Source organism: Dermacentor variabilis, chromosome 4 (genome assembly GCF_050947875.1).
Source record: "Dermacentor variabilis isolate Ectoservices chromosome 4, ASM5094787v1, whole genome shotgun sequence".
Taxonomy (NCBI): domain Eukaryota; kingdom Metazoa; phylum Arthropoda; class Arachnida; order Ixodida; family Ixodidae; genus Dermacentor; species Dermacentor variabilis.
In genome coordinates this window covers 1,647,050-1,673,545 of record NC_134571.1, presented here as the reverse complement: position 1 = coordinate 1,673,545, position 26,496 = coordinate 1,647,050, and the positions used below count along the sequence as shown (strand labels likewise).

Below are 26,496 nucleotides of genomic sequence, written 5' to 3'. Positions count from 1 at the left end.
CAAATTTGCAAGCAAGACAATAAAAGTATTGCACCACGTCGTCTCAAAAGATAGCATCCAGCCAGACCCCTAAAATATTAGTGCTGTTCTCCAGTTTCCTCGGCTTGGCGTCATATTTTCGTCGATTTATACGCAACTTCGCTGCAATAGCAGCTCCTCAACACAAGCTACTGGTTACCGGTGCCTCTTCCACATGGACTAACGACTGCGAGTCGGCTTTTCAAGCTCTTAAGCAACATCTTACTTCGGGACCAGTGCTTCGCCACTTCGATAATCGAGCCCCCACCATACTCCATACTGACGCAAGCGTACAAGGTATTAGCGCAGTACTTCTGCTACGTAATGCAGCCTCTAAAGAGAAAGTCAAAGCATGTGCCAGCCGAACACTTTCTCCAGCTGAGCGGAACTGCACCATTACAGAGCAAGAGTGCCTGGCTATCGTTAGGCCGATTCAGAAATTTCGCCCATACCTTTACGGCCGCCACTTCACCATCGTCGCCGACCATCATGCTATGTGTTGGCTGTCGTCAATGAAAAACATGTCAGGACGCTTAGGACGTTGGATACTCCGCTTACAGGAATATGACGTTACAGTAACGTACAAGTCTGGAAAAAGTCATCATGATGCAGACGCATTGTCTCGCAGCCCCTTCTCGCTCTCTACCGGTAACGCGCCGTCGCCTTCCCCACCACGTAGTTCCGATGCTACGCCTGCCTCACACCAGCTCTCGATAACGCCCCTGGACCAAGTTACGCTTTCATCACGCTATGATTTCGTCTTGCTTCAGTGGGCCGACTCCTACTGTCGGACTCATGGATCGCCTTAGTGGGTTCGCCGAACCACCCAACAGCCGCTTGCGACGCCAACTTCGACAATTCCGCCTTCAAGGTGGCGTGCTGCACCGCTACGTTTACCACTCAACAGGTCACCGGTGGGTACCAGTTCTACCTCGCTGCCTTCGCCTGCGAGTATTAGAGGCACTTCACGACGACATATCGGCTGGCCACTTAGGCTTCCACAAGACTTACGACCGCATCAAGACCCGCTGCTTCTGGCCTGGCCTATCCACAACGGTGGCCAAATACATTGCCTCTTGTGCGTCATGTCAGCACCGCAAATGCTCGACATCCCCTCCTGCCAGTTTACTACAACCTCTTCCTTGACCGGACGCACCTTTTGAATTTGTTGGTATTGATTTATATGATCCCTTGCCGTTGACACCCTCCGGTCACCGTTGGATTTTCACTTCGGTCGACCATTTAACAAGATATGCCGAGACTGCCCCTCTGTGATCCGGTACCGCTTCTGAGGTCGCCGACTTTTTCTTGCGCTCCATCGTCTTGCGCCACGGGGCTCCTCGCGTTCTTCTCAGTGACCGTGGCAAGGCGTTCATTTCCCAAGTTCTCGAGGAAGTTCTTCGGGCCGCTGATACCGTTCACAAATCTACTTCTACCTATCATCCGCAAACCAATGGCCTTACTGAGCGCTTCCACCGTACGCTGTCTCAAATTATTTCTATCTACGTCCGTCCTGACCAGACTGACTGGGATAAAATTCTTCCTTTTGTGACATTTGCATATAATACTGCTATTCAACGGACTATCGGGTACAGCCCTTTCTTCCTGGTGTATGGACGATCTCTTTCCACCATATTCGACAGAGAATTCCTTTTAGCGCCTTCTTCGCCTAACGCGTCCCTTCCAGAAGATTTTGCTGCCCGAGTTGCACATTGCCGTCAAATCGCCCGGCAAAGTGCAGAAGCTACCCAAGCTGAGCACAAATGTCGCTGGGACAACAAACGCCGTGACCTCCGTTTTCACCGTGGAGACCAAGTCCTGCTTTGGACTCCAGTCCGCACTGCAGGCCTCTGTGAGAAGTTCCTTCAACGCTACCCATACGCCGTTGTGCAGCAAACATCTGCAGTGAACTATCTCGTCCGCCCAGACACACCGTGACTGACCGGCGCCGCCGGAATGCCGAAATTGTTCGCGTCTCGTGGATGAAGCCCTTCACTCCCCGTTTAGGTAATCTCTAATCTGCGGCCAGGCTGGCTGCTTCCATGATGGGGGGCAGTTGGTGCAAGTACTATTAACGTACTTCGCCGTTTCATTTGTACATAACGATCATCATCTTCCCTGTTCTTCTACTTCGCGCGTGAGCTGGGGCGCTCCCTTCTTTGGTATAAGAAGCGCTGGACAGCTTGGTCAGACTCGGTATTATATATATATATATATATATTATGCATTGAAGATGTAGGGTTGTGCGCCTTTCTTGTTTTTAGTGTTATATATACCTGTATATATGAACGAGAAGAAAGGGCGTTAACCGAGGGGCGCGATTTTTATTAAATATATCGTAAGAAGCGAACAAAGACACCAAGGACAACACAAGGGAGATTACTTGTACTAATTGAAATAAAGAAATTATAAATGAATGGAAGTGAAAGTTGATGAAGAAACAACTTGCCGCAGGTGGGAACAATCCCACGTCTTCGCATTAGGCGTGCGATGTTCTACCAATTGAGCTACCGCCGGCGCCGTCTTCCCATTCACTTTCTGGTGTATTTATGTGTTACTACTAGAACTAACCCTGGGCGTGTTAACCAGCGCCACCACTCACGAACCTTGGCGGCGGATGTGGAACGTCTTTCTCCCGCAGGCGTCATGAGTACGGCACCTTTCTGGGTGAAGGGGTTAGTTCTGCGAAAGCTGTGGGATCGTACCCCACCAGCGGCAAGTTGTTTCTTCGTCCACTTTAATTTCCAGTAATTTATCGTTTCTTTATTCCATTTATTAAGCACCAGTAATTTCCCCTATGTTATCCTTGGTGGGAGTGTTGGCTTCTTATGATATGACTATATATCGTTACGCTAAAGCTACAGGAAGACCGTTGGAGGAGGAGAACGAAGTGCGCTTGTCTTTGCAGCGGCTCGGCGTCGGCGCGGTCGAGTGGCCGCACGCGACAGTGACGCTGCTGCAGAGGCAGGGTTCCTTCCGGGGCCTGGGCAGCCTGAGCCAGGCGTCGCCTTTCAAGAGGCAGCTGTCCGTGCGGCTCAACGGGCGTGCCGCTGACGCGATTTTCCGGAGGGGTAGGTTGGTATTCGGGGCGAAGCTTGCGGCTGCGGCGCTGGCTGGTGTGGTGGTGGTGCGTGTGTGCAGTTGTGCGGAGGACGAGATCTCCGTGCACAAGGCTACAGGGCCGTGGTAGCTCTGCCGCCGACACCGAGCCACAGCGCCCACTTCGTTCTCCTCTTCCAGCGTTCTTCGTGTAGCTTTAGCGTAACACTATATATATATATATATATATATACGTGTACTTCTTCATGGAGTGGCCGCGTTTCGCCGCTTAAATTAACAAATGTTATCGTTCAGTGCAGCACGACACACACACACGCATGCACGCACGCACGCACGCACGCACGCACGCACGCGTGCGTGCGTGCGTGCGTGCGTGCGTGCGTGTTACTTTGATTCGAGTGCTGCAAATGCCCATCGAGACGAGCGTCGCTCAAAGGCTTGTCCGCGCGAGAGTTGTATGCCGCTTGCCGACGCTTGCGTCCGTGGCGCAATGGTTACAAAGTCAGGCTTGTGTGCTAGTGTTTTTTCTGTTCGAATTCTGCGGTCGGATAATTTTAGTGATGTTTGTTTAATTTTTTGTAAAAGCAAAGTTTAGGCAAATCCATGTACTAATCCTCATTACCATGCTTGCTTAGATTACCCTGCTTGCAACTCCAATAGACAGTAGCGCCATAGTTTCCTCTAGTAATTATTGCACGGAACTTCATGCTTGAAACAGTAAATTACTTCTTCGCTGCACCGTTCCTAGATGGCGCCATCCAGTTAAACGCGTTAGGGGCCAGATACGTGTGAGAAAGCGCCTGGAACTTGGAAATGGAGCTTCGCTTTAAGGAGCGCCTCTTCCTAGAAGCTAAGAGCACACTGCGGTGGGACAAATATGACGCATGCCTTCAGCGGTACACCAAAGCATTAAAGGTTTCCGAAAAGGAGGTTTTACAGAAAAGGTCTGCTAACCATTCTTCACAAAAACCAACAGAAGTTGGGAAATTTGCTGGCGCCTGAAACAGTTCAACCCAATGAAGCACATGTTCTACCCGATGTGAATGCGTATTTCGCTTCTGTCTTCACGTGCGAGCCTTTTCTTGGCATAACCATTGCGTTAAATAGAAACGTTTCCCAGATGCCGCCCATTATAATCACAAGTGAAGGAACTGTCAAGCTGATAGAAAACCTCAAGACATGAGGCGCACCAGACCCAGATAATTTACCTTTTCAGACTCTAAAAAGCACAAGTATCCAGTCGATGCCTACAGTTCATTTTATTGCGATAGCAAATATATGGACACTCCAACGCATTTCTGCTGTGGGCGTCGCCGTGAGTTTCCGTATAAAGTCCAAGGGCAACAACACTGTGCACCGTGTGTGCGAGGGTAGAGCCGGCCACCGCGGCTCAACCTCGCCCGCGCGAAAGGGCCCAATGCGAAGAGGAAGCGCGCCGTCCTCTCTCGCGCGCGAGGCACTCAGCGTTGCGAGGCGCCGAGGTGTGTTGGGGGGTGCGTTCGACTGCGGCTGCAGCTGCGCATGTGGCGGCTGCGCGCGCTCACGCGGCCGTATCTTCAGAGCACGGTGTAAGAATAGCCTATTCTTACACCGTGCTTCAGAGCTATGCGCGCTGGGGCAGAGTCTAGGTACTGTAGAACCTCATTGATATGTTCCAGTTACGTACGTTTTCCCAGCGCCAACGTTCGCAATTGAGAACACAAAAAAATGACCCAATAGGCTTATGCTCAACTTTTGCCGGTTCATAGGTTCCCGGAAAACACGAAAACACGATTTTTCGGCACGAATGTTGAGCACGTCGCCAAACTGCGACCGTATGATACGCTTTCCGTATCCAGTGCAAACAAGAAAATGCGCGATTGAGAACAGTATATGACTGCCCGCCGCGGCAGCAGCTTCACCGCCATACTCGCCCACCCGTCTCACGTAAAAACGCCTGCGCGCACTCAGTTGCTCATTTCGGTACCGGTAAGTCTCCGTCCATCGCACGCGGCATTCATAGCTATCACCGTCAATCCTATTGCGATCTTCGCACCCGTTTCACAGTGCGTGCTGCCGTCGGAAGCGTAGCGCACGCTTTTAATATGCGATAACCGAAACGTGACGCCCTTCCCTGCTGCAGACTGCAATCGTGTGATAAGTTTTCCGGCTGCTAGATGCCGTGTGAACAAGGTCGAAAACAGTGTATGGCCGCCCGTCTCACGTGAAAACGATGGCACGCTCAGTTTCCGGTACCGGCAAATCTCCGCCCATCGCACGTGGCATTCACAGCTATCACCGTCAATCCTATTGCGATAATTATCTTCACCTATCTGCTCTACAGACATCATGCTTGTTAATTTAGCTAGCAAGTGAACGTTTGCAATTTGATACGGCTGATAAAAGTACTATCCTTACTTCGTATGGCTGTCTGCTAATTAGCTATCGCAATCGATGCTTCGCCTTTCGTGCGAAACTGCGTCTTTTCTTTTTTAATCAGTCCCTAGGAACTACTACTATTCCAAATATCTGGAAGATAAGCAAAGTCGTCCCGGTGAACCAACCAGGCTATCAATCAAACTACCGCCCCATATATTCTCAACGAGTATAAGGTGTAAACTACTAGAGCACATGCATGTAGCTCACAGGTAGCTTTACGTCTTGACTACCTTTTCTTTCTTACTCAACATGGCTTCAGGCGTTCCCTTTCGTGCGAGACACAACTGTATGAATTTACTTTTCCTTTTTTAAACCAATATCATCTATCTCGACGTGTCAAATGTATTCGTTCGCCACCAACGCCTAATGGTTGAAGTATCATGCATTTTCCTTGACCTCTTCGTATTTTCCTGGATTGATTGTTTCCTAACCAATCGCCTTCAGTTCACCGCCATCGGGAACCATAATTCAGCAGCCAGCGATATACTATCGGGAGATCCACGGTGCTTCGTTCTCGCCCCTCTGTTATTCTTAATTTTCACCAACGATATTTCCGAAACGATTTCATTATCCAAACGCCCATTTGACTATTCTTCCGCCGCATTTCCAGTAACGACCAGCACATTCTGCAGGCCGACCGACAAAGATAGAGCGATCCCGATAGCTGATTAAACTAACCCAGTCTAAATTTGTCGCACAAGCACTCTAACCATTAGTTTTCTTAATCTCTGAGCTCGACACTCCTTTCTTCTAGTCACACCGATAGCTTGGCATCATCATCTCAATAGATCTGTCGTGGGCTGCTGATATTCGACGACACACCGCTGATACCAACAAGTGACGTCGCTACATCAAGCGACCCTTTCTTTCTGTTCGGCATCTTTCACGCAACTAGCTTATGAAACTTTCTGCACTGACCTGTACAGTACCCAGGGGAGCCAGGATAACTTCATTCGAAGTAGTAATGAACCGGTTGCAGGGACTCCTTCTTTAACTAGCGATGAGGTTCGAAGGGCTTTGCGAGACATGAAACGGGGAAAAGCGACAGGAGAAGATGGAGTAACAGTCGATTTAATCAATGTTGGAGGACAGATATTGCTTGAAAAACTGGCGACTCTCTATACGAAGTGTCTATCGACTTCAAGGGTCGCAGAGAACTGGAAGAATACAAACATTATACTAATCCACAAAAAGAGAGACGTTAAAGAATTGAAAAATTATAGGCCCATTAGCTTACTCCCAGCATTATATAAAATATTCACCAATTTCTAATAGAATAAGGGCAGCAATCGATTTTAGTCAACCAAGAGAACAGGCTGGCTTCAGGAAGGGACACTCTGCAATGGATCACATCGATGTCATTAATCAGGTAATCGAGAAATCCGCGGAGTACAATAATCCTCTCTATATGGCTTTCATAGATTACGAAAAAGCGTTTGATTTAGTAGAGACACCAGCAGTCATAGAGGCATCACGTAATGAAGGAGCACAGGCCGCTTATGTAGATATATTGGAAAATATCTACAGGTATTCCACAGCTACCTTAATTCTCCACAAGAAAAGTAAGAAGAGCCTATAAAGAAAGGGGTCAGACAAGGCGATACAATCTCTCCAATGCTATTCACTACGTGCTTGGAAGAAGTATTCAAGCTATTAAACTGGGAAGGCTTAGGAGCAAGGATTGACGGCGACTATCTCAGCTTCCTTCGGTTGGCAGATGACATTGTCCTGTTCAGCAGCACTGGAGACGAGTTACAACAAACGATTGAGACCCTTAACAGAGAGAGTGTAAAGGTGGGTTTGAAGATTAATATGCAGAAAACATAGATAATGATGAATAGCCGGGTAAGGTAACGAGAGTTCAGTATCGCCAGTCAGCCTCTAGAGTCTGTGAAGGAGCTCGTTTACCTAGCTCAATTACTCACACGGAACCGTGATCATAAGAAGGAAATATTCAGAAGAATAAAAATGGGTTGGAGCGCATACGGCCGACATTGTCAGCTTGTGACTGGAAGCTTACCATTATCATTGAAATTGAAGGTGTACAATCAGTGCATTTTAACCGTGCTGACATATGGGGCAGAAACTTGGAAACTGACAAAGAAGCTTGCAAGAACAACTTAAAGACCGCACAAATAGCAATGGAACGACGGATGCTAGGCATAACGTTAAGAGACAGAAAGAGAGCGTTTTGGATCACAGAGCAAACTGGTATAGCAGATATTATAATTTAGATTAAGAGAAAAAAGTGGAGCTGCGCTAGTCATGTTATGCGTGGGTTGGATAACCGTTGGGCCATTAGGGTTACAGATTGGGTGCCAAGAGAAGCGAAGCGTAGTCGAGGACGGCAGAACACTCGATGGGGCGATGAAATTGGCAAATTCGCGGGCGCTAGTTGGAATCGGTTGGCGCAGGACAAGGGTAATTGGAGATGGCAGGGAGAGGCCTTTGTCCTGCAGTGTACATGAAATACGCTGATGATGATGGTGAATTTTTCTTAATTTAATCGCGTCTCAATCTCAAAGCATATTTAGCGCCAGCAAACAAGGACGGAAGGGAGACGACACCACAATGCGCTAACTTCAACAACTTGATTTTCAGGAAATACACCTATATAACCCATGCACAGTGGCGCCACCTTATACAAATCGTACGCATCCAAAAAAGCCGTTTCCTTATCTAAAAAGCCGACTATGCTTTCATATGCTTATCAGTTTACCAACACGCCCAACAAGTGGCAGTGCTGAAGTCTCAATCTCGCCCGCGCGAAATGGACGGCGGTGCGGAAGAAGCGCGCTGTCTTCCGCCGTGCGTCAAGCACCCAACGTCTTACGCATAGTGGCAAAGCATTTAGCGCATTTCAAAAACACAGGTACGTGACAGAGACACAGGACAGCGCTAAATTTCAACTGACGTTTATTGAAACACAGAGGCAGATATATAGCGAAGCAGGTATGGAAGATACAAAAGATATAAAAATACAAAATCACACTCTACGCATGCGCACGCCATTACCGTCCAGGAACGCTATTTCCTTTTCAGAACGATTAACTGATGATGTACTAACACAGTCTGCACCATTTTTGTTTTCGAATCAGCCCGGCTTCGATTATTTCACGCATGCAGCGGTTTTTGCTTCTGGCCTCCACTTTGCATGTGCCGAGCATTGGCTTGCACGTTTTGCTGGGACAATCATGGCAATGTTCAGAAACGTTCCCGTCCCTCGGTTTTGCCACATTTCGCTTATGCTCTGCAAGCTTTTCATTGAGGCATCTGCAAGTTCGCCCTATATATACCCGAGCACATGGTAGCAGTAAAACACGTTGTGGGGCTAGTTGGTGCATAGCTTTCGATAGAATAAGCGCCAAAATTGACGGCACACAAGAAGAAATACAGACAGGACAAGGCGCTACTTGCAACTGTTTATTAAAATGACAAGTGGCTGATTATATAGCCATGAGGAGAGGAGAACGAAAAAAGAGGGACACTGAATATGTGACTGCGCACGTGCGAGAACACTGAAGATAAAGGGAAGCACGCTTAATCTAAATATAAAACTTATCTAAAAACATGCTTTCATTCGTGTATATATTCAATGACGGGGTACTGACACAGTTGTCCCCTCTTTTTTTAATCTCGTTGGCCTCCAATAATTCACGGGCAACAGAAGGCAACAGAATCTTTACTTTTATACATGATTGTGGTATCATGAAGCCTCGCTTCACATACCCGTTCATTCCCATTTCCGCAGGCCTTGCAATGAAGCGGCAAGTTAGAACCATATCCATTTTTCAATGAAAGCTTATGCTCCCGCAGGCGTTCATTAATACATCGGCCAGTTTGGCCGATATACTCTTTTCCACACTTCAGTGGAATGTGGTATACTACCCCTTCTTCACACTTAACAAAAGGGTTCGTATGTTTAATAGAACACCCTACTTTTTTAGAGTCATCCGGACCAATCAGGCGGCACAAAGTAGCAAGCTTTCGCGGCGCGGAAAAAACCACAGGAATTTTGTATTTCACGGCGACGTGTTTCAGATTATGCGCCACTTCATGAGAATATGGAATCACCACCGATTTAGCTTTCTTTTCGACTGTTTGACCTTCTTCACTTCTTTTTCTTTCTTTTTTCAGTTTTTTCAATAACGCCTCCGAAACTGCGCTTAAAACCAAGCAAGGAAAGCCAGCCTTCCTCAACTTCAAAATCTGGTCGTCAAAGCTTGCTTGTGCCTTATGACAGCACGATTTTTTCAGCGCGGATTCGAGGCACATAGTGGCAATTGCTCGTTTAACAGTCTTGGAGTGTGCAGACTCATACGGCAACAATTCTTTGCGGGCATGGGGTCGGTACATCCAGCAGGAGCCTTCGTCAGTAAGGGTTAGGTCAAGATCTAAAAACTGCAAGCTGTTATCCTTAGCTAGTTCGAAAGTAAAATCTAAGCCTTTTCCTTGCTGTTTAAAATCGGCTAAAATGCCCTGCACAGTATGCGAGTAAGTCATGGGAGATCGTTCCCTCAGTAAAATTAAAGAATCGTCAACATACCTAAAAACCTTGAGCACTTTGCCTCCGTCAAACACCTTCGATAGCGCTCTGTCATTGCCCGCAAGGAAAATGTTGCAAAGTACGGGAGCCACACACGAGCCAATACAAATTCCATTCTTTTGCACATAAAAGTGGCCTTGAATACACACAGCTGTTGAGCACAAATAAAACTCCAAGAGTGCCATGAAGTTATCCACGGAAATTCCTGCGGTATTCTGAAAGGATACCTGCCCGTTCATCTCAATGCAGCTCAGGACGGCAGCTAACAATTCTTTTTGCGGAATAGAATAAAAAAGGTCAACAACATCTATTGAAAACAAGCATCCTATCGAATGGATGATAGGACCGGAATGGTCCGGATGACTCTAAAAAAGTAGGGTGTTCTATTAAACATACGAACCCTTTTGTTAAGTGTGAAGAAGGGGTAGTATACCACATTCCACTGAAGTGTGGAAAAGAGTATATCGGCCGAACTGGCCGATGTATTAATGAACGCCTGCGGGAGCATAAGCTTTCATTGAAAAATGGATATGGTTCTAACTTGCCGCTTCATTGCAAGGCCTGCGGAAATGAGGATGAACGGGTATGTGAAGCGAGGCTTCATGATACGACAATCATGTATAAAAGTAAAGATTCTGTTGCGCGTGAATTATTGGAGGCCAACGAGATTAAGAAAAGAGGGCACAACTGTGTCAGTACCCCGTCTTTGAATATATACACGAATGAAAGCATGTTTTTAGATAAGTTTTATATTTAGATTAAGCGTGCTTCCCTTTATCTTCAGTGTTCTCGCACGTGCGCAGTCACATATTCAGTGTCCCTCTTTTTTCGTTCTCCTCTCCTCATGACTATATAATCAGCCACTTGTCATTTCAATAAACAGTTGCAAGTAGCGCCTTGTCCTGTCTGTATTTCTTCTTGTGTGCCGTCAATTTTGGCGCTTATTCTATCGAAAACACATGTTAGCGAAATACGTTAAACCACCCCTTGCGAGCACTCCACAAACTTGTTTCTATGCTTCACTTTACATCCCCTTGATCGTTTGAGTAAAGGCTCCGTCAGCTTACACAACTCTGATAGCTTGCCTGGGGCAGAGAATGTCAACTTCACACTTGCCTTATTGGCAACCCCCTTCAGCCTATGGAAGATACCGTGCATGTACGGACCCACCGCCGTCTTTTCCCTTCCGGTGGATTGTTCGCCGCGGCTCTTCTTGCGCTTCACCAAGCCTTCCGCCACGGAAACAAGCGCATCTTTGGGATAACTAGCCACAGAAAGCCGACTGGCTTGCTCGCTCAGGCTGATGGGTACACTTTTAGACAAAAGTACACCCAAATCTGCCACACAACAATAATTGTCCTTTGCTTTGCTTGCGTTTCCTTTCTCGAAAACGCCGCGCCCGCTGCTTTCCTGTCCGGAATCCTACGTCATGCTGACAACGCGGTTGCCGTTCGTTACTGGGAAGTACCGGGCTCGCAGCTTTAAAGAAAGGAAATGCGGACAAGACAGATGACCTTTATCGTTGTTTGGCAAGATACAACCCAAAGGCTGTAATTTTGTTTTAGAGTGTAACATGACAGGAAATTATTTTTTTCATGGCATTGGTGAAGCACATGTTCACAATTGCCCGTTTAACAAGCTTCGAGTGGGAGGATGAATACGAAAGGAGTGGTTTGTTAGCCCTAGGGTGGCAATACCAGCTTATGTGGTTTTCTGCGAAAATTAACTTTAAATCTAAAAATTGCAAGTTTTTATCAGCCGGTAGTTCATGGGTCAAATCGTGTGGCTTAAAACAGTGCGTAAAATGTGATGTGATGTCCTGTCCAACGCTAGCTACGCTGTTGTCTGTTAAAATTTTAAAAAATCATCAACAAATCTGAACACCTTTAAAACCTTAAAATCTTGTAGATGGGTGGCTACCGTCCTGTCACGGTGAGCCAAAAAGAAGTCGTAAGAACCGGCGCTAGGCAAGACCCTATGCAAACACCGCGTTTCTGTAAATATACACCATAATTCCATCCCGCATAGGTCGAGTTTAGATAAAATGTAATAGTTCCATGAACCCTGCCACTGATACACCAGCAGCATTTTGAAACGCGACAGACCCAAAGCAATCGATGCTGTCTTCCACACAAACAAGCAACTGTTCATGAGGGAGCGAATAATACAGATCTTTTACGTCTACAGACGTGGCAGTGAGGCGCTTGGCGGAATTATCTAATAAACTTATGAAACGTATGAAAGATACAAAAATACGAAAGATAAATCACACTCTACGCATGCGCACGCCATTACTGTCCAGGAACGCAATTTCCTTGTCGGAAATATCAACTCCCTGCGTTCCCACCCGGATCATAAAACGGCGCCCTCGAACAGGCTCCGCTGCGTTATCCAGAACGAAATAAAGGAAATAAAGAAAGACATCGCGATCGAGCTAGTGCGTTATCTGCCGCACCCCGGCTGAAGTAACAGCATAGAGAAATGAATAAAACAAGAGCGGGCACTCCTATAAAGCCCAGTGGCCGAATTGACTGCAACGCACCAAGCCGTCGGCGTTAATACCTGAACCACACTTCCGGTTTCGGTTTTGTGCACGCGCGTTTTGAATAGTAGTTGGTACGCGTCACGCCGGCTGCGCTGGTTTACGTCTTTTTTTCTTCTACAGCTCAACCGCGCGCGGTCTTCGTGCGAAATCGTTTTATAGTTAAGTAACATCGATTGCGAACGATCTTTACAAGCCTCCATCGAATATGTGCCACGTACAATTCCATAAAGACGGAAGACGCGTTGTGAAAAGAGGAAATGTTTATTTTATTCGATACAAATGCTCGTTGCGGGCTTTTCGTGCATTCATCCAACGTTGTGGCACCAGGTAAGCAGCAGTAGTTCCCGTAGGAACCTCCACCAGACGACGTCAGCTTAAAATATCAAATTACAAGCACGTGTCATTTTGGTATTAACATGTAAGAATAATGCGTGTAGAGGCGAAGCGTGCGAAAGTGGGGAATGAGCGGCATTACAAACAAAAGCAGTTCGCTTTTACACACACGGCGTAGAAAATACCCGACTCATCCCAAACAGTACCGTACATAACACGAAAACATTCTACTTCCAAGCATTCCCCTCTTCCCGGGCTTTATTTCCTGCATTTTAATAGCACGAATACACCGGCTACTGCGCGTTTCCAGAACTTGGCTACAACCGACGCGATAGTACGCTACGAATACACAGAGGCAACCACAACACATGCCCTCAACTAGACCATGCTGGACGCTCGCAGAATTCCTTCTACTCGCACTCAGGACTAATGCGTGTGGGCCGTTCATAAGACAGAATTTTGAGTTACTAGTTCCTGGCGTGCGAGCTCCTTGGCGTTATCTTTTGCGCGTTCTGCCGGCGCGAGCAACACACTCCCGTGTTATCACTCTTGGCAATCGCTCGTTGCCTTTTCGACAAGTCATCACCATCATCATCAGCCTGGTTACGCCCACTGCAGGGCAAAGTCCTCTCCCATATTTCTCCAACTACCCCGGTCATGTACTCATTGTGGCCATGTTGTCCCTGCAAACTTCTTAATCTCATCCGCCCACCTAACCTTCTGCCGTCCCCTGCTACGCTTCCCTTCCCTTGGAATCCAGTCCGTAACCCTTAATGACCATCGGTTATCTTCTCTCCTCATTACATGTCGTGCCTATATCCATTTCTTTTTCTTGATTTCAACTTGGATGTCATTAACTCGCGTTTGTTCCCTCACCCAATCTGCTCTTTTCTTATCCCTTAACGTTACACCTATCATTCTTCTTTCCATAGCTCGTTGCGTCGTCCTCAATTTGAGTAGAACCCTTTTCGTAAGCCTCCAGGTTTCTGCCCCTAGGTGAGTACTGGTAAGACACAGCTATTATACACTTTTCTCTTGAGGGATAATGACAACCTGCTGTTCACGATCTGAGAATGCCTGCCAAACGCACCCCAGCCCATTCTTATTCTTCTGATTATTTCAGTCTCATGATCCCGATCTGCGGTCACTACCTGTCCTAAGTAGATGTATTCCCTTACCACTTCCAGTGCCTCGCTACCTATCGTAAGCTGCTGTTCTCTTCCGAAACTGTTAAACATTACTTTAGTTTTCTGCAGATTAATTTTTAGACCCACCCTTGTGCTTTGCCTCTCCAGGTCAGTGAGCATGCATTGAAATTGGTCCGCTGAGTTACTAAGCAAGGCAATATCATTAGCGAATCGCAAGTTACTAAGGTATTCTCCTATAACTTTTATCCCCAATTTTTCCAAATCCAGGTCTCTGAATACCTCCTGTAAACACGCTGTGAATAGCATTGGAGAGATCGTATCTCCCTGCCTGACGCCTTTCGTTATTGGGATTTTGTTGCTTTCTTTATGGAGGACATCGGTGGCTGCAGAGCCGCTATAGATATCTTTCAGTATTTTTACATACGGCTCGTCTACACCCTGATTCCGCAATGCCTCCATGACTGCTGAGGTTTCGACAGAATCAAACACTTTCTCGTAATCAATGAAAGCTATATATAAGGGTTGGTTATATTCCGCACATTTCTCTATCACCTGATTAATAGTGTGAATGTGGTCTATTGTTGAGTAGCCTTTAGGGAATCCTGCCTGGTCCTTTGGTTGACAGAAGTCTAAGGTTTTCCTGATTCTATTTGCGATTACCTTAGTGAATACTTTGTAGGCGACGGACAGTAAGCTGACCGGTCTATAATTTTTCAAGTATTTGGCGTCCCCTGTCTTATGGATTAGGATTATTACGTTAGCGTTCTCCCAAGATTCCGGTACGCTCGAGGTCATGACGCATTGCGTATACAGGGTGGCCAGTTTTTCTAGAACAATCTGCCTAGCATCCTTCAACAAATCTGCTCTTACCTGATCCTCCCTAGCTGCCTTGCCCCTTTGTATAGCTCCCAAGGCCTTCTTTACTTCTTCCGGCGTCACTTGTGGGATTTCAAATTCCTCTAAACTATTCTCTCTTGTATTATCGTCGTGGGTGCCACTGGTACTGTACAAATCTCTATAGAACTCCTCAGCCACTTGAACTATCTCATCATTATTAGTAATGATATTGCTGGCTTTGTCTCTTAACGCATACATCTGATTCTTGCATATTCCTAGTTTCTTCTTCACTGCTTTTAGGCTTCATCCGTTCCTCAGAGCATGTTCAATTCTATCCATATAATACTTCCTTATGTCAGCTGTCTTACGCGTGTTGATTAACTTGGAAAGTTCTGCCAGTTCTATTCAAGCTGTAGGGTTAGAGGCTTTCATACATTGGCGTTTCTTGATCAGATCTTTGATTGATCAAAATTTCTCACCTTGCTGTAGTCCAATAGTGCAGTGGTGCCATGTCGAAGTTGAGAAGGAAGCCAAGAATTCGCCGGGAGCGCACCAAACCAGGCTAAATACAAAAATAGAAAAACAGGCATACGGGTGACCGAACAGGCCAAGGCTATGATGCGCGGCCGGTCTCCCTCGCTTCGGCGGTGTGTCTGACGAATGACGCATGTACATGGCCCGTCATTCGCCTGTCGCTAGGCAACGGAAATAAGCCACAAAATTTAATTTAATTTGTGCGCAGATATTTTCGCTTTTGCCGGGAAAGAATAAAAAGAATGAAACAAGAACGGTCAATCTCATTTCACATTCTTTTTTTCAATGCTCGCGGCAGCAAACGGTCGGCGTTAATACTATAGCGTGACGTATTTCTTGTTGCCACGTTGCGCCGAGTGTCCCCTCTTGTTATATTTCTTTGTCTACGGTAACACGTAACGTTTGGTGTTAGTTGGAAACAAGTTGCGATAGCTGTTGTCTTAGCGTAAATAAAGTGCACGGACCTTACCTTTTTTTTTTTGTCAAAAAGACAAAACCTATCACCACAAAAGCGAATTGACAACGTCTGTGCAAAGGTTTGAAGGTGCCTTTTGTCTCGTCCCAGTCGCCACGTCTTTCTCTAATTATCAGAAGAAATACATGGTCCTTGTCTTGGGATCTGCAAATGGCAACAAGAGGAAGGCCGCATATACATATATATATATATCAGTCATGGAAGTGTGGCGGTAGACCAAACGCACCGACTATCATCAGAAATTATGAAAACCTGAGACAAATTGGCAGCTTCAAGCAACAGCGGTGGAGAACTCCATCTTTGAGTCCTAGTCTACGCACTGATGTTCTAGCATTTATGGCCTCAAACCGTCATGCTGCGAGACGTGGCCGCCCAGGTACCAATTTCCACGTCGTCAATTTGGAGGATTATAAATCACTTGGCCTTTCACCCGTACTACCTTAACCGGCACCAATGCTTAGAAGATAGTGACCGGCAGAATTGTCTAGGTTTCTTAAACTGGGTCATCACAAAAGCCGATGAGTCACCGGACTTCTTGAGCAACATCATGTGCACAGATGAAGCCAGTATTTGCAGAAACCCCCAGGTAAATTTGCATAATGCACACTTTTGGTGTTGGATTCTACACAGTGGGTAAAGCGTACACGGCAACAGTACCAGTGGGCGTTCCATGTGTGGTGCGGAATTTACACCGGTCCGATAATCGGTCCCACCTTCGAGCACAATCTTACTGGACAGCGTTACGTGGACGAAGTTCTTCAACGAGTAGAGAATGAGTTTCTCAGTGAAGTCCCGCTGTTTTGCCTTCCACTGCTGTGATATCAGCATGATGGGGCGCGAGCACACAGCAGCGCCGAGCACGAAGCTGGCTGGATGCGACTTTTCATGCGCAATAGATTAGAATGCACGAGCGTGTAAATTGGCCGGCTAGGTCACCTGACCTCTACACTCGATTTCTTTTCTTGGGGCTATGTGAAAGATCGTGCTTATATCATCGAGATGGACGTCAGATTAGCTCGAGACAAAGATAACGCATGTCTGCCGTAGAATTCCAGGGTTGGTGATCAATAACGCTGCTGAAGATTGTCACGATCGGCCCGGGTTCGTGAACGAGGGAGGGCTCCATGCGCCCTCCGATAGACAGACGCTCCGCAGCGTGGTGGTGATCAACGATGACTGACCGCCGAGCAGCTGTGCTCGTCGGTTGTTATTGGTGCGGTGACCAATGTTGCTTACCGAGCCTGACAGGCCACCGAGTCCGGCGGGCCAACAGAGATTATGCCCGAGGGGGCGTCACATGCTTGTTACACCCCCTTACCCCCAGTTCGTTTGTTAGCTGAAAGAAACAAACGACCACGTTCAGAGCATGAGGCTCTGCCGCCGCCCCACCTTAGTCGACGGTGCCTGTTATCCAGGCGAGTAACGGTCCGGCGGCCTCCGTGGCCGAGTACACCGCCTGGGCGCTGGTGTTAACGTGCCGGGTGTGGCAGCGCCGGGTGCTGCCTGAGCCAGCCTCGCTCCGTCCGGAGGGTCCGCAGTGGTCGGCCTTGGGAGTGGTGCCGGACTTGACACCGGTCCAACGGGCGCCGCACCACTGGCGACGCTTGCCGCCTCCGAGGTGGACGGTGCTCCGCTGGAAGCGACTGGTGTTGCCGCTAGTCCTTCTGCGGGCTGGAACTCTTAATTGACAGTCGAGGGTGCTGGCCAGGTTCCGAGGCGAGGCCTAACATGGTCGGCGTGTCTGTGCCACGTGGCCCCATCTGGTATGCAGACGAGCAGCGATGAGGCGCTGGCAGGAGACACCGCCTGTCCGGCTGACCAGGGTGGGTCAGGACGGAAGTTCCTGGCGAAACTGGAGCTCCCGGCTCCGGCAAAGGCCCGGGACGTCACACTCGGTCAGCAGCCAGCTTCTGCTTCAGGAGCACTGTGGATCGGAGGTCCGGATGCAAGACGTTCAAGGGTGTCTTGGCCATCCGACCCAGTAGAAGCTCACAGAGAGCATGGCCCGTGACATCGTGGGGCGTGGTCTGGTACTGGAACAGTATCCGGGCAATCTACGTCCGGAAATCCCCAGTCTGGCTCTTCTGGAGCTTGTCCTTGATGGTTTGCACCACCCGCTTGGCTGCACCGTTTGAAACAGGGTGGTACGGCGGAACCATCATCCGGCAGATTCCGTCCTTCGTCAGCCAAGCCAGGTACTCTTGTGCTGACGAAAGCAGGACCATTGTCGGACACAATGACGTCTGGTAATCCCTGGGCGGCGAAGACCTGTCGTAGCGCTGCAATGGTCGCGCCTGCTGATGGAGTGGTGAGAGGTAGAACCTCCACCCACTTCGAAAAGGCATCCACCACCACAAGGAAGTAATGGCCCTTGAAGGGCCTCCCCAAAATCCACATGTAGGCGGGACCAAGGTCTCTGTGGGAACGGCCAGAAGTTAATTTCAACATGACGTGAGGCCCGCTGATTCTCCAGGCAGATTTGGCAGCTCTGCACCGTGTGAGCGATGTCCTGGTCCAGGCCACCATACATGGGACCGGGCCACCATCTTGGTCTTTTCCACGCCATGATGACCCGCGTGCAGCAACTGCAGGACCCTGGACCGGAGACTTTGTGGGATCACCAGCCTGGAACCCCACAGTAGGCAGCCCTGCTGCAAGCTCAGCTCGGCGGCCTTGTGTCTATAGGCCTGCTCAACCAATTCCTCCCCACGGGACACCGCCTTGACAACCTGAGACAGGACTGGGTGCCGGCTGGTCGCTTGCGATACCGCAGATCTGGTGAGTACCTCTAGGTACGCGTGCTCCAGCATGAACGCTTCAGTAGGTTCTGGAGCAGCATCAAGCACCTCTGGCAAGGGCAGGCTGATCAGGGCATCAGCAGGTCCCAGGTCCTTTCCCGGACTGTAAACCAGCTGGTAACTAAGCTGCCAGCCTCAAGGTCCAGCGTACCACTCGAGGTGATGCCTGCACAGGAACTGCACTGAACTGCAAGCCCCAACAGGGGCTTGTGGTTCGTAACGGCCTCAAACTTCCGGTCCCGCAGATACTGGTGGAAACGTTCGACACCGTACTTGAGGGCCAGGCCTTCCTTGTCCAACTGGCTGTAGCGTTTCTCTGCAGCATGAAGCCGACGACAAGCAAACGACATAGGGCGTTCCTGGCCATCCTTGTCCCGGTGCGCCAGGACGGCTCCCACTTCGTATGGCGACGCATCAACGATCAGGACGACGGGCTCCCTCAGGTACATAGATGCCAGCCGCCGTGCCGCAAATGTTCCCATCCCTGGCTGAAACAGGGACTTGAACTCGCTCAGGAGGCTGGGGACGTCTTTCACCACATGCAGGCTGGCTTCTTGGTACTCTGGCAGACAAACGCCCAGTGCATGAATCCAGTTTCGGCCCAGCAGCGTCGGCGACGACCCCTTGGTTAAGTAAAGGGGAAGGGTGTCCTCCCTGTCGCAAAAGCGATCGCTGACCTGTGCCTGACCCGACCTGGTGGAGCTGCCCGGAGTAGCTGCGCATCATCACGCCCGAAGCCTCGACGGACACGCCGGGGAAGGTACGCCTGAACAGTTTCCCGGCCATGACCGACACGCTGGCCCCTGTGTCCAGCTCCATGGAAATGGGTTGCCCGCAGCTTTCGACGGTCAGCATGTACGGCGGCACAGACGACGGTGCAAAGCCTGTGTTCCACATGTCGAAAATCAGCGAATCCTCGGCCACAACGTGGAGCCTGGCCGCGGAATAACTCGAGCCTGCTGCCGCACGCCCCCGCCGCGTACCGTTACGACGGCGACCCCGGCCGCGAGCTTGCGTGGTACCTGGGCTTGAACTAGGCTGCTGCTGCTGCTGCTGTTTGCTGTTCTTACTCCCCCTTCGGCATACCCGTGCCAAGTGCCCAGTTTTCCCGCACGTGAACCATTGTGCTTGAGAGAACTGGCACTGTGAGTGCGCACCACCACAGCGACCGCAGGTACTGCCCTTTGTCAACAACTTGTTGGGGTGCTTTTGGCAGGCATTCTCAGATCATGAACAGCAAGTTGTCATTATCCCTCAAGAGAAAAGTGTATAACAGCTGTGTCTTACCAGTGCTCACCTACCGGGCAGAAACCTGGAGGCTTACAAAAAGGGCTACAATTAGCACATGACCGGGGTAGTTGGAGAAGTATGGGAGAGGCCTTTGCCCTGCAGTGGGTGTAGCCACGCTGATGGTGATCATATATATATATATATATATATATATATATATATATATATATATATATATGTGTGTGTGTGTGTGTGTGTGTGTGTGTGTGTGTGTGTGTGTGTGTGTGTGTGTGTGTGTGTGTGTGTGTGTGTGTGTGTGTGTGTGTGCGTGTGTGTGTGTGTGTGTGTGTGTGTGCGTGCGTGCGTGCGTGCGTGCGTGCGTGTGGTTTCGGAAAGCTGGTCGAGGCCTCCCCCTCCCCAGAAGAATGCAAACTTTCCGCCTATGTCCTTTGTCATTGTTTAACGAGCCGTACTCACTCTTGCCGACGTTCCGGGGCTGAAGCATTTTCTTTGAAGTTTAGCGACAAAACGCTGGCGCATGAGCAAATTTCTGTATCCTCGGCAAAAGCCGTACGTCTCGAAGTGCCGGTAATACGTACGGGCAGTTGCAGCAACGGTCCACGAGACCGGACCGCACAGATTCGTTCTATTCCTTAATGGGGCTCTTGCATTGCCCAGGGGGCGCTGCGAAAATGGAGCTAAAAAGCGCCCTCTGTCCTGAACTGGGTAGTACCAAGCTCGGTCGTCTGCTTCGGAAAGCACGTTTACATTATGGACCCGCCACTTTCGCTTTTGTTGTACCACTGCATGCAGCGAATATCGGGCGCCGAAGATTTTTTCAGGGGTGGCACGCTGCGTAAAGGCAACAAATTATGCAACGCCGAATACGTGTACGCCGTTCAAGAAATAAGCGGCAAAGTTTTAGCGCGTTGTCAATCGCAAGTGAAGCGAGTCGCGTGCGAAGTTGAACTTCAGGTAAGGTTTGCACGCTGCTAGATTCAGGCGCACAAAAGCGAGGAAATGATTGCTGTAAATGAATTCACAGCAGCGATAAGCAGACATCATGTGTACGGAACAGCTCGAGTGCACGACGGATCGTCGATGGTACGCGCCGCGACGGCAGCGGCCTTTCAGCACGCCGCGATGTACGAACTGCTCGAGCGCACGATCGCACGCACCGCGACGGCAGCGGTCTTTCGACATGCCGCGTAACGGTGGGCCTGCTGCAATCTTTGTTGACTGCACGCCGCTAGACGAGTAGTTATGCCTGCACTGTAGTAGCGGCAATCTGTCCTTTCAGCAACTGATAAATAACTGATGCAATGCATATGAGCTCGCAGTAACGTACGTGCGAATCGCACTGCAGCGCGAGCTCGTGCGCTGCTCGCTTGATGTAGCTTTTAATAACAGCGCTCTAACATAGATGTGCTGCAATCAATACTACCTTGCTGTGCTGCTCGTAGTGGGGTAGTGAATTGTCACCGAATCAGCCCGACCATTTGTGCTAATTTGCACAGGCCTGGTTACTTCACCACTTCGCACCGGTCGAATTGTTAATTGTCGCTGTGGCCGAGTCTCTAATCGTGAATCACCAGTCATGCCTGCTGCTATGTCGGTCTGCCGTCGGGACTGTAGGTGCAAAAGACCGAATTTTATAACGCAGATAATGAAGCAAGCTTCAAGACATGCGAAACAGTCAGCATGGCGCGAAGTTTCGCTTACCCAGAGCGACGAACTGCAGTTATCCAGCGCTCCCGGCGCTCGATCTGCTTCGTGAGGCCTTGAAATAAAACGGTAGAATCTGATGTTGGGATTCAGGCCTTCATGGCAGCCCACGACGCAGAAGTAACTACGGTGACGCTTTTTCGAGGCTGAGCTAGGTCTCTCCGGAACGGCGTCGCCGTTTCCTTTTGCTTCCAGCATTACGTCTCACGGAGAGTCCGTTTTCGTTAAACTATAGGCTGCGGCGAGCTCGCAGCGTGGTCGGCGTGGTCTGTGAGAAGTGACTCGCTTTTTGGCACTCGCAACAGGGTAGAAAAAAGTGCGAATCGACGCAATACTCGGGCTAGAAACTTGCTTCGCCACGGCCAGGGCTCAATACTACCCAAGCTGGTACTACCCAGATAACGTTTCGCGCGCCGCCACTAGGCGCCGCTGCTATACCTCAAGCTCCAGCGCAAGACACCCATATGCCAGTCACTATTTTTGCAGCGAACTACTGCACACCTATTCAATCCACATGATTCAGTCTGTCATGATTGCTGCACAGTTCCAGTGACGACAGCTGATCACACAAAAGTGAGGTGGAAGCGGTAATGTTTTCGTATTCGTGCGCTGTCGCCGAAAGCGCCATCTCGTTTCTTTAGAACGAACTGCTCCGCGAAAAAGGTCGATAGTCACCGACGCGAGGCGCGGACGGCGTATGCGGCGTCCGTCGGCGATCCGCGGCAGCAGCCAGCGCGAGATGCGACATGCTGCAATATGCGCCGGCACCCAGAATGCACCGCGTCTCTCCGATGGTGGCGGCGCGACGAGAGGATCATTTGAGGGATCGCCAGCCGTTTGTGCGCAGGCGCGAGTAAGAGCGGGCGCGAGAGAAAAAATCTGTGGGCTTTTGTTTTTTGCTTCTTGAATATTGGAATCGGACTCCACCACTGGAAAAGCTGGCGCCACCGTCGGCGTTACGTGGCATGAGGGATCACGTGGACACAGTGGCCGCGTCGGCTGCTTCGGAAGCGCCGAAGCGAACGGAAAACGAAAGTTTAAAGCCCCAGCTGCACTGCCGTTCTGATTATGTGGTGAGGTTTTCCCGCATTTGGTATCTGCTTGACAGCATTTGAAATCACTATAATAGGCAGTGGCTGCTTTTGGAGGCGTGCAGCATGGTAGGCTACTGCTCGGTGCCGCAGTGCCGGATGTACGCGACGGAGCCTGGTGTCAGCCTTATTCGCACGTAGCCGGAGGACATGAAGGTGCGTGAAGCTTGGCTAGCGAAACTTAGAACCGGCAAACAGCTGTCGGCTACAACTCGGGTATGCAGCCAGCACAGACGCGAGGAAGATCTCTGCTACGGCATCGGGACAGCTATGCTCGGTGAGTAGCAGAAAACGTGCACCGAGACGCCCGCCCGCCCCCGCTAATGTCATGACGCTTTCTATGGTCTATGAGCTTTTTGATGATAGATTCTCGCAAGTTCACTGGAATGGACAGGGAGCGGTAAGAAGCACCTTTAAAGAAGGCATGGCACATGGTCATGTTCGTGTTATGAATTAATGTACTGGATTACGAAAGAAAAGCAGCGGAAAATCGCACGCCGAGAAGACCGATGTTTAACATGACGTACGGTTTACTGACTAGAAGTGAAGTTCAAAGCATAAGGCATTCTTTTTTTATTCTTTTCCATTCAGGTAGCCCCTGGCTGCACGTGCTCGTGAGCACGCGCTCCCTCCAGGAAGGAGGTGCTCGTTCTTCTTCGATCGGGGACTGTGCTGAGATTCAACACACTCCCGGCCGCCAAATCACTCGTTCACCTCGAGCGAATAAAGTTTTTGTATTGGTCTGGTGGTAATAACTCCTTGCTGTTGTTGAATCTTGCAAGAGCGGACATGGCCATCAACACCCTTGTAGACTTCAAGAGCCCTTCCAAATTTGTCGAGGTAATTTCTCGGCGTGGGCTATGACGATATCTCCTGTCTTTATTTCGTTGGTGGGTCTCCCACGGGAAAAGTGCGCTGATCGAAGTTGCAGCAGATATTCTTTCGTCCACATCTTCCATAGTTCTTAGTTAAGCGTTTCCTGTAGGCGTGTCGTCGGACAGCTTCCGTGGGCGTAAAATCCACTGACACGTCGTTGCTGCCCTGTGGTAGCGTCATTAGTCTCCGTCCTATGGGGAGATCTGCTGGTGTTAATGCACCAGGTTCTTCGCTGTCCGACCCAACGTAGTTGAGAGGCCTCCAGTTCACGACTGCTTCTACTTCCGTAAGCACAGACGTCAGTTCTTCAATGTTAAGTCGAGCTTTGCCGAGAACCTTTCTCAGCGGAAGCTTGATCGTCCTGACCAGACCCTCCCACCAGCCGCCCCACCATGGTGCGCTGGGAAGAATAATCTTCCAAGTGATACTCTTCTGGTTCAAGTATGCCGTTACGTTCTCTTGGTAAAGCAACTTGTAAAGCTTCTCTAACTCTTTTAACGTCTTCTTAAATGTTCTTGCGTTGCCTGAATTGATAACGCGACTTAGACCCCTTCGCGCTACAAAGCGTCGTAAAGGCATGAGGAATGCTTATGAGGTCATGCTGAAAGCCAGTTCCTGGTGCACTGCTCATGATGTGGCACATACGAAGAGCGCCATGTAATGTTTTGTTTCTCCGGCTTGAGTCACAACAAATAGTGGTCCTGCGAAGTCAACTCCAGTGACTTCGAATGGGTTCGTCGGCCTTAAACAATGACGTGCTATAGGAGCAGTTGGAGCTTCGCCAGGACCAATTCTGAAATGTCTGCACTTATAGCAGCCGTGTATGATTTTCTTCACTAATGTTCTTGCCCGGCAGACACAATAGTGCTCTCGCAACTGTGACAGGGTGTCTCTTACGCTTCCGTGTAGTATTTCGCAGTGTGCTCGCATTGTCAGTAACGTAGAAAAATGATGATCGTGCGGGAGGATGACTGGGTGTTCTACCTCCTCAGATGCGTCAAGGTGCAACAGGCGCCCGCCCACACGGAGGATGCTGTCGGCATCCAAGAACGGGTTGAGGTCTTTGATGCGAGAGGTTGTCTTTGCTGATATACCTGTTGAAGTCGAACTTATATCTTCGCTGAAGGCTTGCTGCTGTACATGTCTGATCCAATATTTTTCTGCTTCAGTGATCTCTTCGGCTACTAGAAAACCAGTGTGTGCTCTGTTTTTGAATCGGCAGTGTTTGATAAATTTTGCCGTGACCCTGAGCAGCTTTTCGATTCTGCTGTAGCTGTCAATGTACAGAATCGATGTCGACTTTGTCGCACTGGAGATCGCAACGTGAACGACAGTCATTTCACAGATTATTCTGTCGTCGCTGCTGATACGTTCTGGGGGTTGTAGTGGCCATCTATCTTCTGACTCGCCTAGCGAGTCTGGTCTATGCAGCCACGTACGGTTATACAATAACTTGTCCATTGAAACTCCACGTGTCAGTTGGTCAGCAGGATTTGGCTGTTCTGGACAATACTTCCACATAGAAGGATCGTTTTTCTTCCTGATCTGTTTCACTCTGTTCGACACAAATTGCTTCCACTTCATTGCGTCACCTTTTATCCATGACAAGGTAATTATGGAATGCGACCACATTGTCCAGTGGATCTCAAAGTCAGTGAAGGCACTTGAGACGTAATTAAGTAGCCTTGCTCTGATCAAGGCTCCTAGAAACTCCAGCCGTGGCAGTGTCATTGTCTTGATAGGTGCCACACGTGCTTTTGCGATCAACTCAGGCCTCGCTGAGCAGCTCGGTAAGATGTAGAGCGCTGCACCATATGCCGAAGGGCTTGCGTCGCAAAATACCTGAGCCTGCATCACTCGGGGCGATTTGGTTCCGCTGCCAAGATAACCTGGTATGGAAATATTCTGCAAGACTGGTATTTGGCTCACCCATTCATGCCATTCTTGCAAATCCTGAGGTAGCTGCTCATCTCAGCCTATTCCACGTGTACACAATTTCTGGAAGATCTTAATGGCAATGGTGAACGGCGCAACAAATCCGATTGGGTCGAATATCCGTGAAGCAGCTTGAAGAACGAACCGCTTGGTGTCATCTTTTTCTTTCATAAATTCGAGAAGGCCCCTCAAAGAAAAAGTGAAAGTATCCCTGTACGGATTCCATGTGATTCCAAGTACCTTCACACTTTTCTCTTGGAGGACAGCCAGTTCTTTGCCTCCCGACTGTTCCTCATGCTCCAGTGCGGTAATCAGACCATCTGAGTTGGTCGCCCATTTCCTTAGCGTCATTCCTGCCTCCTGCATAATCTCTTTGGCTTCGCGGCAGATGTGAAATGCTTCTTCATCTGACTCTGCTCCAACCACTAAATCATTACGTAGAATGACTCGCTGAGAAGTTTCGCGGTACTGGCTTTGCTTGAAGGCATATTCTTTAGGTGATGGAGTATAGTTGCCGTCAGTTGGAATGGCCTACATTGTGCTCCGAATGGCACTCGCGTCATCCTCCACTCTTGAATCTCCTCTTCGGAGAAACGCAGTGCTTTTTTTTACAAACCAGAGGAATCGAAAGGCATCTCTATCCTTCTCTGCTATTGAGATTTCAAGGAATGCTTTTTCAATGTCGGCTAGCAGAGCTATACGGTGCGTTCTGAAGCATAATAGTGCATGTCATAGTAGTGCATGTCATTACTGCATGTCTGGAACAAAAATTTTGACTGCATCAGAAATTGAACAAGCACAATTTTGCAAGATAAAATGCGAAAAGGTGCGACATATATATTGTAATGGTTTGTGACTACAGAACACATGCAAATGTACAAGCATGGTAAATAAATATTGTTACTCTCCGTAAAATTGATGTCTGCG

General features: G+C 49.0%; 1 protein-coding gene across 1 annotated transcript in view; it reads left to right on the top strand.

Annotated features, from left to right (window-relative positions):
- Positions 1-26,496, top strand: part of LOC142578567 (uncharacterized) — a 93,902-nt gene that overhangs the window by 30,347 nt on the left and 37,059 nt on the right. The gene's annotated exons all lie outside the window — the stretch shown is intronic.